Below are 15,316 nucleotides of genomic sequence, written 5' to 3'. Positions count from 1 at the left end.
CAGACCCCCTCATTCTCCTTCCTATAACCTTGTCCAAGGTTGGAAGGAGGAAATTGTTTATGGTTTGGGAATCTTTTTCCAAAGAATATACGTGAGGTTATTTGCTCCTCCTCAACCATGAGAAGTCCCTATCTTTCCCATACCAGGGAGAGCCGGAAGAGAAGAGTAGTCTTGAGTTTAATCAGGCCTGTGACTCAGGCTTTGATTTATATGGTGCTTTCTCTTTTCCTTCCCCTCAAGCTTCGTTGCATCAGAGCTGGGATTCTCCTTACTTCTTGGCGAGGTGGTAGAGAGAATAGTCAGCTAAGGGCTTTCCTGATGCTTGGCTTCCTTATAAGATCTTCCCCTCCATTCATTATACTATACAGTGGGGAAGTGCCAGAGGGTGGGGTCACCCAAATGCTGTTGAGCTAAATATCTGGGCTTTGGCTTGAACCTTGTACTAATAGACCATGAGGACTGTTCTCATCCTGGCTCAGATCCCTGTTTACCTTAACACTCCAGGAGTCTCAACCTCTCAAGTTCTCCACTGCCAATTGGGTTCCCATGCCCATACTGCTAGTGTGTCCACTAGTCTGAACCAATTCCCGACTCTTCTCATTCCTCTTAAACATTTCCACTGAGCTTCTTAGAGTTCCCCTTTTATTTTTATTATTATTTTTTTTAATATATGAAATTTATTGTCAAATTGGTTTCCATACAACACCCAGTGCTCATCCCAAAAGGTGCCCTCCTCAATACCCATCACCCACCCTCCCCTCCCTCCCACCCCCCACCAACCCTCAGTTTGTTCTCAGTTTTTAAGAGTCTCTTATGCTTTGGCTCTCTTCCACTCTAACCTCTTTTTTTTTTTTCCTTCCCTTCCCCCATGCGTTTCTGTTATGTTTCTCAGGATCCACATAAGAGTGAAACCATATGGTATCTGTCTTTCTCTGTATGGCTTATTTCACTTAGCATCACACTCTCCAGTTCCATCCACGTTGCTACAAAGGGCCATATTTCATTTTTTCTCATTGCCACGTAGTATTCCATTGTGTATATAAACCACAACTTCTTTATCCATTCATCAGTTGATGGACATTTAGGCTCTTTCCATCATTTGGCTATTGTTGAGAGTGCTGCTATAAACATTGGGGTACAAGTGCCCCTATGCATCAGTACTCCTGTATCCCTTGGGTAAATTCCTAGCAGTGCTATTGCTGGGTCATAGGGTAGGTCTATTTTTAATTTTCTGAGGAACCTCCACACTGCTTTCCAGAGTGGCTGCACCATTTTGCATTCCCACCAACAGTGCAAGAGGGTTCCTGTTTCTCCACATCATCTCCAGCATCTATAGTCTCCTGATTTGTTCATTTTGGCCACTCTGACTGGCGTGAGGTGATATCTGAGTGTGGTTTTGATTTGTATTTCCCTGATAAGGAGCGACGTTGAACATCTTTTCATGTGCCTGTTGGCCATCCGGATGTCTTCTTTAGAGAAGTGTCTATTCATGTTTTCTGCCCATTTCTTCACTGGGTTATTTGTTTTTCGGGTCTGGAGTTTGGTGAGCTCTTTATAGATTTTGGATACTAGCCCTTTGTCCGATATGTCATTTGGAAATATCTTTTCCCATTCTGTTGGTTGCCTTTTAGTTTTGTTGGTTGTTTCCTTTGCTGTGCAGAAGCTTTTTATCTTCATAAGGTCCCAGTAATTCACTTTTGCTTTTAATTCCCTTGCCTTTGGGGATGTGTCGAGTAAGAGATTGCTACGGCTGAGGTCAGAGAGGTCTTTTCCTGCTTTCTCCTCTAAGGTTTTGATGGTTTCCTGTCTCACATTCAGGTCCTTTATCCATTTTGAGTTTATTTTTGTGAATGGTGTGAGAAAGTGGTCTAGTTTCAACCTTCTGCATGTTGCTGTCCAGTTCTCCCAGCACCATTTGTTAAAGAGACTGTCTTTTTTCCATTGGATGTTCTTTCCTGCTTTGTCAAAGATGAGTTGGCCATACGTTTGTGGGTCTAGTTCTGGGGTTTCTATTCTATTCCATTGGTCTATGTGTCTGTTTTTGTGCCAATACCATGCTGTCTTGATGATGACAGCTTTGTAGTAGAGGCTAAAGTCTGGGATTGTGATGCCTCCTGCTTTGGTCTTCTTCTTCAAAATTCCTTTGGCTATTTGGGGCCTTTTGTGGTTCCATATGAATTTTAGGATTGCTTGTTCTAGTTTCGAGAAGAATGCTGGTGCAATTTTGATTGGGATTGCATTGAATGTGTAGATAGCTTTGGGTAGTATTGACATTTTGACAATATTTATTCTTCCAATCCATGAGCAGGGAATGTCTTTCCATTTCTTTAAATCTTCTTCAATTACCTTCATAAGCTTTCTATAGTTTTCAGCATACAGATCTTTTACATCTTTGGTTAGATTTATTCCTAGGTATTTTATGCTTCTTGGTGCAATTGTGAATGGGATCAGTTTCTTTATTTGTCTTTCTGTTGCTTCATTGTTAGTGTATAAGAATGCAACTGATTTCTGTACATTGATTTTGTATCCTGCAACTTTGCTGAATTCATGTATCAGTTCTAGCAGACTTTTGGTGGAGTCTATCGGATTTTCCATGTATAATATCATGTCATCTGCAAAAAGCGAAAGCTTGACTTCATCTTTGCCAATTTTGATGCCTTTGATTTCCTTTTGTTGTCTGATTGCTGATGCTAGAACTTCCAGCACTATGTTAAACAACAGCGGTGAGAGTGGGCATCCCTGTCGTGTTCCTGATCTCAGGGAAAAAGCTCTCAGTTTTTCCCCGTTGAGGATGATGTTAGCTGTGGGCTTTTCATAAATGGCTTTTATGATCTTTAAGTATGTTCCTTCTATCCCGACTTTCTCAAGGGTTTTTATTAAGAAAGGGTGCTGGATTTTGTCAAAGGCCTTTTCTGCATCGATTGACAGGATCATATGGTTCTTCTCTTTTTTTTTGTTAATGTGATGTATCACGTTGATTGATTTGCGAATGTTGAACCAGCCCTGCATCCCAGGAATGAATCCCACTTGATCATGGTGAATAATTCTTTTTATATGCCGTTGAATTCGATTTGCTAGTATCTTATTGAGAATTTTTGCATCCATATTCATCAGGGATATTGGCCTGTAGTTCTCTTTTTTTACTGGGTCTCTGTCTGGTTTAGGAATCAAAGTAATACTGGCTTCATAGAATGAGTCTGGAAGTTTTCCTTCCCTTTCTATTTCTTGGAATAGCTTGAGAAGGATAGGTATTATCTCTGCTTTAAATGTCTGGTAGAACTCCCCTGGGAAGCCATCTGGTCCTGGACTCTTATTTGTTGGGAGATTTTTGATAACCGATTCAATTTCTTCACTGGTTATGGGTCTGTTCAAGCTTTCTATTTCCTCCTGATTGAGTTTTGGAAGAGTGTGGGTGTTCAGGAATTTGTCCATTTCTTCCAGGTTGTCCAATTTGTTGGCATATAATTTTTCATAGTATTCCCTGATAATTGTTTGTATCTCTGAGGGATTGGTTGTAATAATTCCATTTTCATTCATGATTTTATCTATTTGGGTCATCTCCCTTTTCTTTTTGAGAAGCCTGGCTAGAGGTTTGTCAATTTTGTTTATTTTTTCAAAAAACCAACTCTTGGTTTCGTTGATCTGCTCTACAGTTTTTTTAGATTCTATATTGTTTATTTCTGCTCTGATCTTTATTATTTCTCTTCTTCTGCTGGGTTTAGGCTGCCTTTGCTGTTCTGCTTCTATTTCCTTTAGGTGTGCTGTTAGATTTTGTATTTGGGATTTTTCTTGTTTCTTGAGATAGGCCTGGATTGCAATGTATTTTCCTCTCAGGACTGCCTTCGCTGCGTCCCAAAGCGTTTGGATTGTTGTATTTTCATTTTCGTTTGTTTCCATATATTTTTTAATTTCTTCTCTAATTGCCTGGTTGACCCACTCATTCGTTAGTAGGGTGTTCTTTAACCTCCATGCTTTTGGAGGTTTTCCAGACTTTTTCCTGTGGTTGATTTCAAGCTTCATAGCATTGTGGTCTGAAAGTATGCATGGTATAATTTCAATTCTTGTAAACTTATGAAGGGCTGTTTTGTGACCCAGTATATGATCTATCTTGGAGAATGTTCCATGTGCACTCGAGAAGAAAGTATATTCTGTTGCTTTGGGATGCAGAGTTCTAAATATATCTGTCAAGTCCATCTGATCCAATGTCTCATTCAGGGCCCTTGTTTCTTTATTGACCGTGTGTCTAGATGATCTATCCATTTCTGTAAGTGGGGTGTTAAAGTCCCCTGCAATTACCACATTCTTATCAATAAGGTTGCTTATGTTTATGAGTAATTGTTTTATGTATTTGGGGGCTCTGGTATTTGGTGCATAGACATTTATAATTGTTAGCTCTTCCTGATGGATAGACCCTGTAATTATTATATAATGCCCTTCTTCATCTCTTGTTACAGCCTTTAATTTAAAGTCTAGTTTGTCTGATATAAGTATGGCTACTCCAGCTTTCTTTTGGCTTCCAGTCGCATGATAAATAGTTCTCCATCCCCTCACTCTCAATCTAAAGGTGTCCTCAGGTCTAAAATGAGTCTCTTGTAGACAGCAAATAGATGGGTCTTGTTTTTTTATCCATTCTGATACCCTATGTCTTTTGGTTGGCGCATTTAAGTCCATTTACATTCAGTGTTATTATAGAAAGATACGGGTTTAGAGTCATTGTGATGTCTGTATGTTTTATGCTTGTAGTGATGTCTCTGGGACTTTGTCTCACAGGATCCCCCTTAGGATCTCTTGTAGGGCTGGTTTAGTGGTGACAAATTCCTTCAGTTTTTGTTTGTTTGGGAAGACCTTTATCTCTCCTTCTATTCTAAATGACAGACTTGCTGGATAAAGGATTCTCGGCTGCATATTTTTTCTGTTTAGCACACTGAAGATATCGTGCCAATTCTTTCTGGCCTGCCAAGTTTCAAAAGAGAGATCAGTCATGAGTCTTATAGGTCTCCCTTTATATGTGAGGGCACGTTTATCCCTTGCTGCTTTCAGAATTTTCTCTTTATCCTTGTATTTTGCCAGTTTCACTATGATATGTCGTGCAGAAGATCGATTCAAGTTACGTCTGAAGGGAGTTCTCTGTGCCTCTTGGATTTCAATGCCTTTTTCCTTCCCCAGTTCAGGGAAGTTCTCAGCTATAATTTCTTCAAGTACCCCTTCAGCACCTTTCCCTCTCTCTTCCTCCTCTGGGATACCAATTATGCGTATATTATTTCTTTTTAGTGTATCACTTAGTTCTCTAATTTTCCCCTCATACTCCTGGATTTTTTTATCTCTCTTTCTCTCAGCTTCCTCTTTTTCCATAACTTTATCTTCTAGTTCACCTATTCTCTCTGCCTCTTCAATCCGAGCTGTCGTCGTTTCCATTTTGTTTTGCATTTCGTTTAAAGTGCTTTTCAGCTCCTCGTGACTGTTCCTTAGTCCCTTGATCTCTGTAGCAAGAGATTCTCTGCTGTCCTCTATACTGTTTTCAAGCCCAGCGATTAATTTTATGACTATTATTCTAAATTCACTTTCTGTTATATTATTTAAATCCTTTTTGATCAGTTCATTAGCAGTTGTTATTTCCTGGAGATTCTTCTGAGGGGAATTCTTCCATTTGGTCATTTTGGATAGTCCCTGGAGTGGTGCGGACCTGCAGGGCACTTTCCCTGTGCTGTGGTGTATAACTGGAGTTGGTGGGCGGGGCCGCAGTCAGTCCTGATGTCTGCCCCCAGCCCACTGCTGGGGCCACAGTCAGACTGGTGTGTGCCTTCTCTCCCCCTTTCCTAGGGGCGGGATTCACTGTGGGGTGGCGTGGCCCGTCTGGGCTACTTGCAAACTGCCAGGCTTGTGGTGCTGGGGATCTGGCGTATTAGCTGGGGTGGGTAGGCAAGGTGCACGGGGGCAGGAGGGGCAGGCTTAGCTCCCTTCTCCTTAGGTGATCCACTTCAGGAGGGGCCCTGTGGCAGTGGGAGGGAGTCAGATCCGCTGCCGGAGGTTTGGCTCCGCAGAAGCACAGAGTTGGGTGTTTGCGCAGAGCGAGCAAGTTCCCTGGCAGGAACTGATTCCCTTTGGGATTTTGGCTGGGGGATGGGCGGGGGAGATGGCTCTGGCGAGTGCCTTTGTTCCCCACCAAACTGAGCTCTGTTGTCAGGGGGCTCAGCAGCTCTCCCTCCCTTTGTCCTCCAGCCTTCCCGCTTTCTGAGCAGAGCTGTTAACTTATGACCTCCGGGACGCTAAGTCGCGCTTGCTGTTGGAACACAGTCCATCAGGCCCCTCCGCTTTTGCCAGCGAGACTCGGGGGCTCTGCTTGGCCGGCGAGCTGCCCCTCCGCCCCGGCTCCCTCCCGCCAGTCTGTGGAGTGCGCACCGCCTCGCCGCCCTTCCTACCCTCTTCCGTGGGCCTCTCATCTGCGCTTGGCTCCGGAGACTCCATTCTGCTAATCCTCTGGCGGTTTTCTGGGTTATTTAGGCAGGTGTAGGTGGAATCTAAGTGATCAGCAGGATGCGCGTTGAGCCCAGCGTCCTCCTACGCCACCATCTTCTATACACACCTAGAGTTCCCTTTTTTTTTTTTTTAATTTTTTTTCAACGTTTATTTATTTTTGGGACAGAGAGAGACCGAGCATGAACGGGGGAGGGGCAGAGAGAGAGGGAGACACAGAATCGGAAACAGGCTCCAGGCTCTGGGCCATCAGCCCAGAGCCCGACGCGGGGCTCGAACTCACAGACCGCGAGATCGTGACCTGGCTGAAGTCGGACGCTTAACCGACTGCGCCACCCAGGCGCCCCTAGAGTTCCCTTTTAAATGCTCCCTTCATTTCTCTCATCCTGTTTTCTTTTTCTTTTTCTTTTTCTTTTTTAACTGAAACTTGTCTGTTCCTAGAGACTGCTTCCTCTACAGCCTCTCAAGTAGTGACTGCTTTTCCTTCCACTCCCTGCATACGTCAAGGCTAGGAGGTGGGGTTGGTGTCTTTTTTTCTCCCATTAGTGTTAAAAAACATTTTTTTCCTCCATCCTTTCTCTAAGTTCTAGCTAATCTGAACTCTGTGCCACCTGGATATAGTATCTGTCCTTGTCTCCTCAATGTAGTCTTCTAAGGTTCTTCTAATCATCCATTATTGATGATATTAGCTTCTGTTTAATCTTCTTTCTTTCTACTCTTGTTGACTTTACTACTTATGGGGATAACTCATCTAATAATAATAATATTTTAAACTCCTTACTTCCATTAGCTGTTCTTCTACCTCACTCACCTGGAACCTTGGCATTACAGTCATTGTAATAATAATACCTCTGAAACACTGAAATCAAGTATGATACTTTCTGGCAAAACAGGGGTGTCCACTCTCACTACTTTCATTCAACACAGTACTGGAAGTCCTAGCTACAGCAATCAGACATTCAAAAGACTTCCAAATTGGTGAGGAAGAAGTAAAACTGTCACTATTCACAGCTGACATGACACCATATATATAGAAAACCCTAAAGACCTCACCAAAAAATTATTAGAATTGATAAATGAAGTCAGAAAAGTTGTAAGATACAAAGTTAATATACAGAAATCTATTGTGTTTCTATACACAATAAAGTAGAAGAAAGAGAAATTAAGAAAACAATACCATTTATAATTGTATCAACAAGAACAAAATACTTAGAAATAAATTTAACCAAGGAAGTAAAAGGCCCATGCTCTGAAAACTATAAGACACTTGTGAAAGAAATTGAAGACAAAACAAATAAATGGAAAGATATGCCATGTTCATGGATTCAAAGAGTATCATTACAGTGTCCATACTACCCAAAGCAATCTACAAATTCAATGCAATTCCTATAAAAATACCAATAGCATTTTTCACAGAACTAGAATAACACCAAAATTTGTATGGAACGACAAAAGGCCATGAAAATCCAAAGCTATTTCTCAGGCTTCTTGAGAAAGAACAAAGCTGGAGGTATCGCAATCCCAGATTTCAAGATATACTACAAAGCTTTAGTAACCAAAGCAGTATGGTACTGGCACAAAAATAGACATATAGATCAATAGAAGGAATAGGGAACCTAAAAATAAACCCATGTCTATATGGTCAATTAATCTTCAACAAAGGAGACAAGAATATGTTTTTACATATGTTTACAATGGTAAAAAGACAGTCTCTTCAGTAAATGGGAAAATGGGAAAACTGTACAGCTACATGCAAGGAATGAAAAAGAACCACTTTCTTACACCATACACAAAAATAAACTCAAAATGGATTAAAAACCTAAATGGGAGACCTGAAATCATAAAACTCCTAAAAGAAAACATAGGCAGTAATCTCTTGGACAACCGCCTTAAAAATATATTTATGGATATGTCTCCGCAAGGAAGGGAAACAAAGGTAAAAATAAACTATTGGGACTATACCAAAATCAAAGTTTTGTGCTGCAAAGGAAACCATTAACAAAGTAAAAGGGCACCCTAGTTAATGGGAGAAGGTATTTGCAAATGATATATCTGATATCCAAAATATATAAAGAACTGACACTACTCAAAACCAAAAAACACTACAATTAAAAGACGGTCAAAGGATTAAATAAACATTTTTCCAAAGAAGACATACAGATGGCCAACAGATAAATGAAAATATGCTCAACATCTTTGTATGTATATGTGTGCATATATATATGTATATATGTATATATGTACACACTCATATATATATATATGCACACATATATGTAATTATATATACATATATATATAAACACACATACATACACACATATAATGGAACATTACTCAGCCATAAAAATGAAATCTTGCCAGTTGTGACAACATGGATGGGTCTAGAGGGTATTATTACGCTAGGTGAAATAAGTCAGACAGAGAAGGAAAAATACCATATGATTTCACTTATATGTGGTGGAATCTAAAAGCAAAAACAAAAACAAATGAACAAAACATACTCTTAAATTCAGAGAACAAACTGGTGGCTGCCAGAGGGAAGAAGGGTGGAGGGATGGGCAAAGTAGAGGAAGGACACTAAGAAGCACAAACTTCCAGTATAAAACAAATAAGTTGAAGAAATGGAAAGTACAGCATAGGGAATATAGTAAATAATACTGTAGTAACATTGTATGATGACAGATGGTGACTATACTGATCTTGGTGAGCATCAATAATATATAGAATTATCTAATCAATATGCTGTACACCTGAAATGTAACACTGTATGTCAATTATACATATGTCAATTAAATAAAGTTTAGTATGTAAACCTAAGTAAAATAAAATAAGTATAATATGATATTCTCTGACCACTGCCCCCAATTCTTCCAGCTCACTTACTCTAGTACTCCTATTTAAATAATTCCTTAACTTCATGGAGCTCTCCAATCCATTAACCTCACTACTTTTTTCACTATCCATCACCAACTCTAGATAGTTATTTCTCTCCTTACCCAGTTTAGAGTCCATTGTCCATCAGGGGAATCAATCACTTACAAACATCCTCAACTCTTTTGCCCCTCTCTCCTTGTATTATATTTCAACCCTAGCTGAGTCCCATTAGCATTCTCTAAAATGAAGCTGTTGAATGTTGCTGGATAAAAGTCACATAACTGGAATGATCATCCATGTTAGAATGATTATCATCTTCAAATAGGCTCTCATTCCTTCTTGGCAATCGTTATCATATTTCCATAGAAAGTCTGATTTTTAAATTTCTCAAAATAAATAATTCATACTTTATCCTTTCTCAAACCTCATCCATACCTCATCTTCTTTACTGTCAGCCTCTGACCTTGCTTTAGACTTAACAGAGAAAGTAGAAACCATTCAATCAGAATTTCCTCATTTAACCACTGTGAGATTTACCAGTTCATAGGAACTTTATCTTCTCTGTTTTATCTCCTCTCTGCTCTTATCTAACAGAAAGTCCTCCACCTGTGGAATATTATTCAGCCACGAAAAAGAATGAAATCTTACCATTTGCAATGGCATGGATGGAGCTAGAGAATATTATGCTAAGCTCAGTAAGTCAGTCAGAGAAAGACAAATATAATAGGACTTCACTCATGTGTGGAATTTAAGAAACAAAACAAATGAGCAAAGCGGAAAGACAGAGTGAGCAAGAAATAGACTCTTAACTGTGACGAACTGATGGTTATCAGAGGGGAGGTGGGTGGGTGATGGGTGAAATAGGTGATGGGAATTAAGGAGTGCACCTGTTATGATGAGCACAGGTGTTGTATGGAACTGTTGAATCACTATATCATACACCTGAAACAAATATAACACTGTATGTTAACTAACTGGAATTAAAATAATTTTTTTTAAAAAGGAAATTACTCCACTTGTGCCGCTCCAAGTACCCTTTTGTCTTCTCAAGTATCATATTCCTTCAGTGGCCCCCTCTTTCCCCTGCACCACCAATCTCTACCTATCCATTGCATCACTCCCACCAGCATAACTTGCTATAGTAACTCTCATCCTAGCTTCTTTCCCTGACCCCGCATCCCACCTTAACTACAGCCCCACTTCTCTCATTCTCTCCACCATACGTCTTCTCTATAGCCAATTTCCCATCTCACATTCACCCTTCAACCCACTTTTATCTGGGCTTGCATCTTCATCACAGCATTGAAACTGCTTTTGTCAACGTCACCAAGAATGTGTATACTACCAAATCTAATGGACTCTTGACCTCGTAACAGCATTTGACAGAAATGACATTTTCTTCTCTGCCGTTCCATATTCTTCTCCCCTCTGGATTTTCCTTCTAAACCTGAACTCTAAGTATTGGAGACAGTGCTCCATCCTATATCTCATTTACCTGTTCTTTGAATAGGCGATTTTATCCAGTCCCATGGCTTTAAATGCCGATGCCTTCCAAATTCACACCTTTAGCACAGAACTTCACTCCTGAGCTCCAGATTTATTCAGTTGCTATGTAATCTATTTACTTGGATGTCTAGTAAACATCTCAATCATTAAAGTCCTAATTACACTTTCTGATCGCTCCCATAAATCACCATTTCAGTAAATGGTACCATCATTCAGTTGGTCAAGCCAACAATTTAGAAGTGATCCTATATTTTCCCTTTCCCATATGTGGCAGCCATGAAAACACATCTCTCAGATCTGATTACAGGGAGCATTACTGACTGATGGCCCCAGTTGCCGTGCTCTGAAATCTATCACCATAATCCAGGCTACACATCCCACCGACTGCTCCAGCCAGTGACTGAGTGAGACAGGGTCACTAAGACAGTCCCCTTCCCAGGAGACATAGGACTCCTCTGATGGGGGACATTGGCTTGAGGACTCCCCATTGGCTTTCTTGAAAGATTCTTAGAATTGCATCATATCTACAACTTTTCCTACCCATTTTTCCCTGTCTTCCATGAGAGTTGAATCAGCATCCAGTCTAAAGGTTTTCCCAGTCCCCTTCAGAGCCCTCCCTGTTTTTCCCTCACAGATGTCTTCCCCAGTAAGTCTTCTGCATGTCTAATCTCACCTTACAGTCTGTTCCTCAAAGAACCTGAACACACCATAGTTGAACTATCAGCAATTTTATGTTATTTCTGTTTCCTAAATATATATCTTGCAGCCATCTACTTTTCTCTATTGCCATCATCACTGAGTAGAAGCTATGCCATTTCTCCCCTGGATTATTGCAACGGTCACCTGGTCTCATCTTATGCCTCTCCAATCCATTCTCATCACAGTAACAAGAGTGATTTTTTTTTTTAACAGTAAATCAAGCATGCCATTTCCCTGCTTAAAACCTTTCAATGGCTTTCCATTATGCCTAGGGTAAAATTTAAACTCCCACAACCACCATAAGTACTTTAAAACCTGGCTCCTGCCTATCTTTTTAGCTTCATCTCATATCACCTTCCTCCTTGTCCTCATGCTCACCAAGCTCCAGCCACACTAGTGTCCTTTCTCTTCTTACAAATTGTCAAATCCTTTCCTGCCTTGGGCCTTTTTTGCTTGCTCTCTCTTTTTTATAAATTACTTTTCCCCCCATCTCTTCAGAGGGCAGGCTCATTCTCATCCTTGGTGCTCAACTTGAATGTCCCCTCATCAGCATCCAGGGCCTTCTCCACCCCAGCCATCATCTCCACCAAACATTATCCTATTTCCTCTTAAGTAGTTACCACTATCTGTAACTATTTAGCTTAGTGTCTGTTTCTCCCGCTTGAACAGGAGTAGGCAAAGTATGGCCCATAGGCAGCCAATTGTTTCTGCATGGCCCATGATCTAAGAATGGTTTTTACATATTTAAGTGTTTGAAAAAACATTTTTTAAGTTTTTAAATTTATTTGGGGGGGGGTGCATGCACACAAGCTGAGGAGGGGCAGAGAGGGAGAGAAAGAGAATTCCAAACAGGTTCTGCACAAACCACGTAGAGCCTGACATGAGGCTCAAACTCTAACTCACAAACGGTGAGATTGTGACCTGAGGTGAAATCAAGAGTCAAACGCTAAACCAACTAAGCCACTCAGGCACCCCTGAAGAAATTTTTTTTTTTTAATTTTTTTTTCAATGTTTATTTAATTTTTTGGGACAGAGAGAGACAGAGCATGAACGGGGGAGGGGCAGAGAGAGAGGGAGACACAGAATCGGAAACAGGCTCCAGGCTCTGAGCCATCAGCCCAGAGCCCGACGCGGGGCTCGAACTCACGGACCGCAGACTGGCAGAAGTCGGACGCTTAACCGACTGCGCCACCCAGGCGCCCCTGAAGAAATTTTTTTAAAGAATATTTCACAACACATGAAAATTATGTGAAATTCAAACTTCTGTGTCCACAACTAAAGTTGGAATACAGCCACCCTCATTTATATACTATCTATAACTGCTTTAACACTGCAACAGCAAAGTTGAGTAGGTGTGTATGGCTCACAGAGCCTAATTTACAGAAAAAGTTTTCTTTATTTAAGTAATCTCTACCCCTAACATGGGGCTGGAACTCCCAACCCTGAGATCATTAGTCACATGCTTTAGGAGGGAGCTAGCCCGGTGCTCCCAGAAGCAATGTTCTGACCCTGGCACTAAAATGCAAGTGCCATGGGGCATTGATTGTCTTGTTCAGTCCATCACTCCTAGTGTGTGGTCCAGGCTAATGCTCAATTTATAGGATGAATCAACCTTACCACTCTCCAGGGACTATTACTATCTGAGGGAGTAGGTGGGCTTACTGGCTTATGTCCTTCTAAGACCCAGAGGAACTGGGAACCAATTATTATTGGCTCTAGAAAAGTACCTTGAAAACAGGACTGTGTTTTATTCATCTTGAAATACCTAGTAAAGTCTTTTGCACAAGGTAGGGTGCTGCTGGAATCTGGAAGAACTCTTTTGGGGTTGTTGTTAAGATAAAATTTTGGGGTTGTTGTCAAGTAAAGGGCTCAGCATAATGTCAGGTGTACGTAAGTGTTCACTAAATGTTTGCTCCTGCCTCAATTTTCCTTGCTGTGATGGGAATAAAAGTGTGGGGTAGTACACAGACTCAAACAAGAATGTTCTTGTGTGAGACGGCTTTGTTTTGTTTTGTTTTTTTTTTTTCATTTATTTATTCTCGATGGACAGAGGGAGGCAGAGCGTGAGCATGGAGGGGCAGAGAGAGGCACAGAATCAGAAGCAGGCTCCAGGTTCTGAGTTGTCAGCACAGAGCCCGATCTGGGGCTAGAACCCACGAACCATGAGATCCTGACCTGAGCCTAAGTCAGATGCTTAACCGACTGAGTCACCCAGGCGCCCCCGTGTGAGGCAGCTTTGTAAACTACAAACACAACCCGAATGGACTTACCCAAGTGCAGGCAGAATTTTACTAAATCTTGGCAGTGAGCAGCCCAGTTTGGAGCGAAGGGCCTTCACCTGGGAGTCGGAAGACATAATTCTTCCTAACTCTTACCACTTAACTGACCCTGAACAATCGTAACTTCAGTGTCGTTTCTTTTCTTCATGTGTAAAAGCAGCCTCCAAACGGACACCACGTTCCTCAGGGGTCCAGCCGGCCTCTCTCTTCCAGGTCTTGCCCTTCCCTGCAGGCGCTAAGACCCTTCCAATCGGCTCTGCGCGCCCACAGGCTGAGGAGGCCGGAGGGGCGGGACCAGACTGGGGGCGGGGCCTGGAGTCTCCGGGGCGGGGCCTCCCTCGTTCCGGCTGCAGCCGCCGCCCAGCCGGGCCGCACGGGGGCGACGCTGGGGCCGCGCTGCTCCAAGAGTTGCTGAGCAGCAGAAGAGGCCCTCACTTCCGCGTCGGTCCCCGCGGCGTCCGGCGGCCGCGCCGAGGGCCGGGCTGGCCGCAGGTCAGTCGGGGAGGCCGCCAACCCGGCCCCGCCCGTGCAGAGGACCAGGGCGCCGGGTGGGCCGCGGGCCCGGGAGGCGGCGGGGCGCCCCAAGTAAGGGCCTGATCGCGCCAATAACACGGGCGCCCCGGGCTGCAGGCTCAGGCTTCGGGCCGATTCGGGGACCCCGGGCCGCGGGGACACCGGCGGGGCTATCGGGTGTCCCAGCCCCTCCCCTTTCGTCCCGCGTCGTGGGAGGAGAGCGAGTCCTTTGAGCAGAGTTTATTAAAGTGGGGTCCGTGGGCTGATCCCCGACCCCATCTGACTTTCTGAACCAGACTCTGTGTTGTGGCCTGGGAATCTGAATATACATCAAGCGTCTCTGATGGTTTTGATGCAGGTGGTCACAGAACCGCACTTTGGGGGCACTTCCTCAGAGGGCAGGGCATTTCCGACACAGCAGGGAGTCTAAGTGGGTGCATTGAGGATGGGCCATTGACTGGCCTTGAAATGGTGTTGGATGGTCCTCTGCTTTAGGAGAAACTGACTGAGGCAGGGGTATCTCTTAAATCCTTGCACTAGGGTGCTGCTATGTTCCTGTTGCCACCACTGGAGTCTTCAGATGGACAGATGCTTAGTGAGTAAAGTGCCCCGGTCAGCAGCCTTAGGGATGAAACAGTGCTGAAATAGACAGTGTAGGGTGCAGCAGAAAACTTGGAGCCAGTCCTGCTGACCTGGGGCCGACTCCGCCACTTACCAGCAGGGCAGTCCTAGTGTGGACACTGCTCACATCACTATTTCTTTCTCCAGTGTCCTCATCTGTCAATAGAGACAGTAATTCCTATCCAATAGGGCTTTTGTGTGAATTAGGTAGTGTCTACCAAGTGTCTCCTGCAGTAACTGTCACATAATAAGCATTGAGCAAATGGAAATTATTGATAGTGATATAGATTCTGTCTTCCTAGAGCTATAGTCTCCCAAACCAGGGATTAAATAGGTGAGAAAAACGT

General features: G+C 42.7%; 1 protein-coding gene across 1 annotated transcript in view; it reads right to left on the bottom strand.

Annotated features, from left to right (window-relative positions):
- Positions 1 to 14,111, bottom strand: part of SGO2 (shugoshin 2) — a 77,216-nt gene extending 63,105 nt beyond the window's left edge. The window contains exon 1 of the mRNA XM_043577425.1: positions 13,827 to 14,111. The gene's annotated coding sequence lies outside the window, so the exon portion shown is untranslated. The remainder of the gene's footprint in view (positions 1 to 13,826) is intronic.
- Between the last annotated feature and the right edge of the window lie 1,205 nt (positions 14,112 to 15,316).

Source organism: Prionailurus bengalensis, chromosome C1, assembly GCF_016509475.1.
Source record: "Prionailurus bengalensis isolate Pbe53 chromosome C1, Fcat_Pben_1.1_paternal_pri, whole genome shotgun sequence".
NCBI lineage: Eukaryota > Metazoa > Chordata > Mammalia > Carnivora > Felidae > Prionailurus > Prionailurus bengalensis.
The sequence above is the reverse complement of the archived record's forward strand: the minus strand, read 5'-3'. Positions and strand labels throughout refer to the sequence as shown.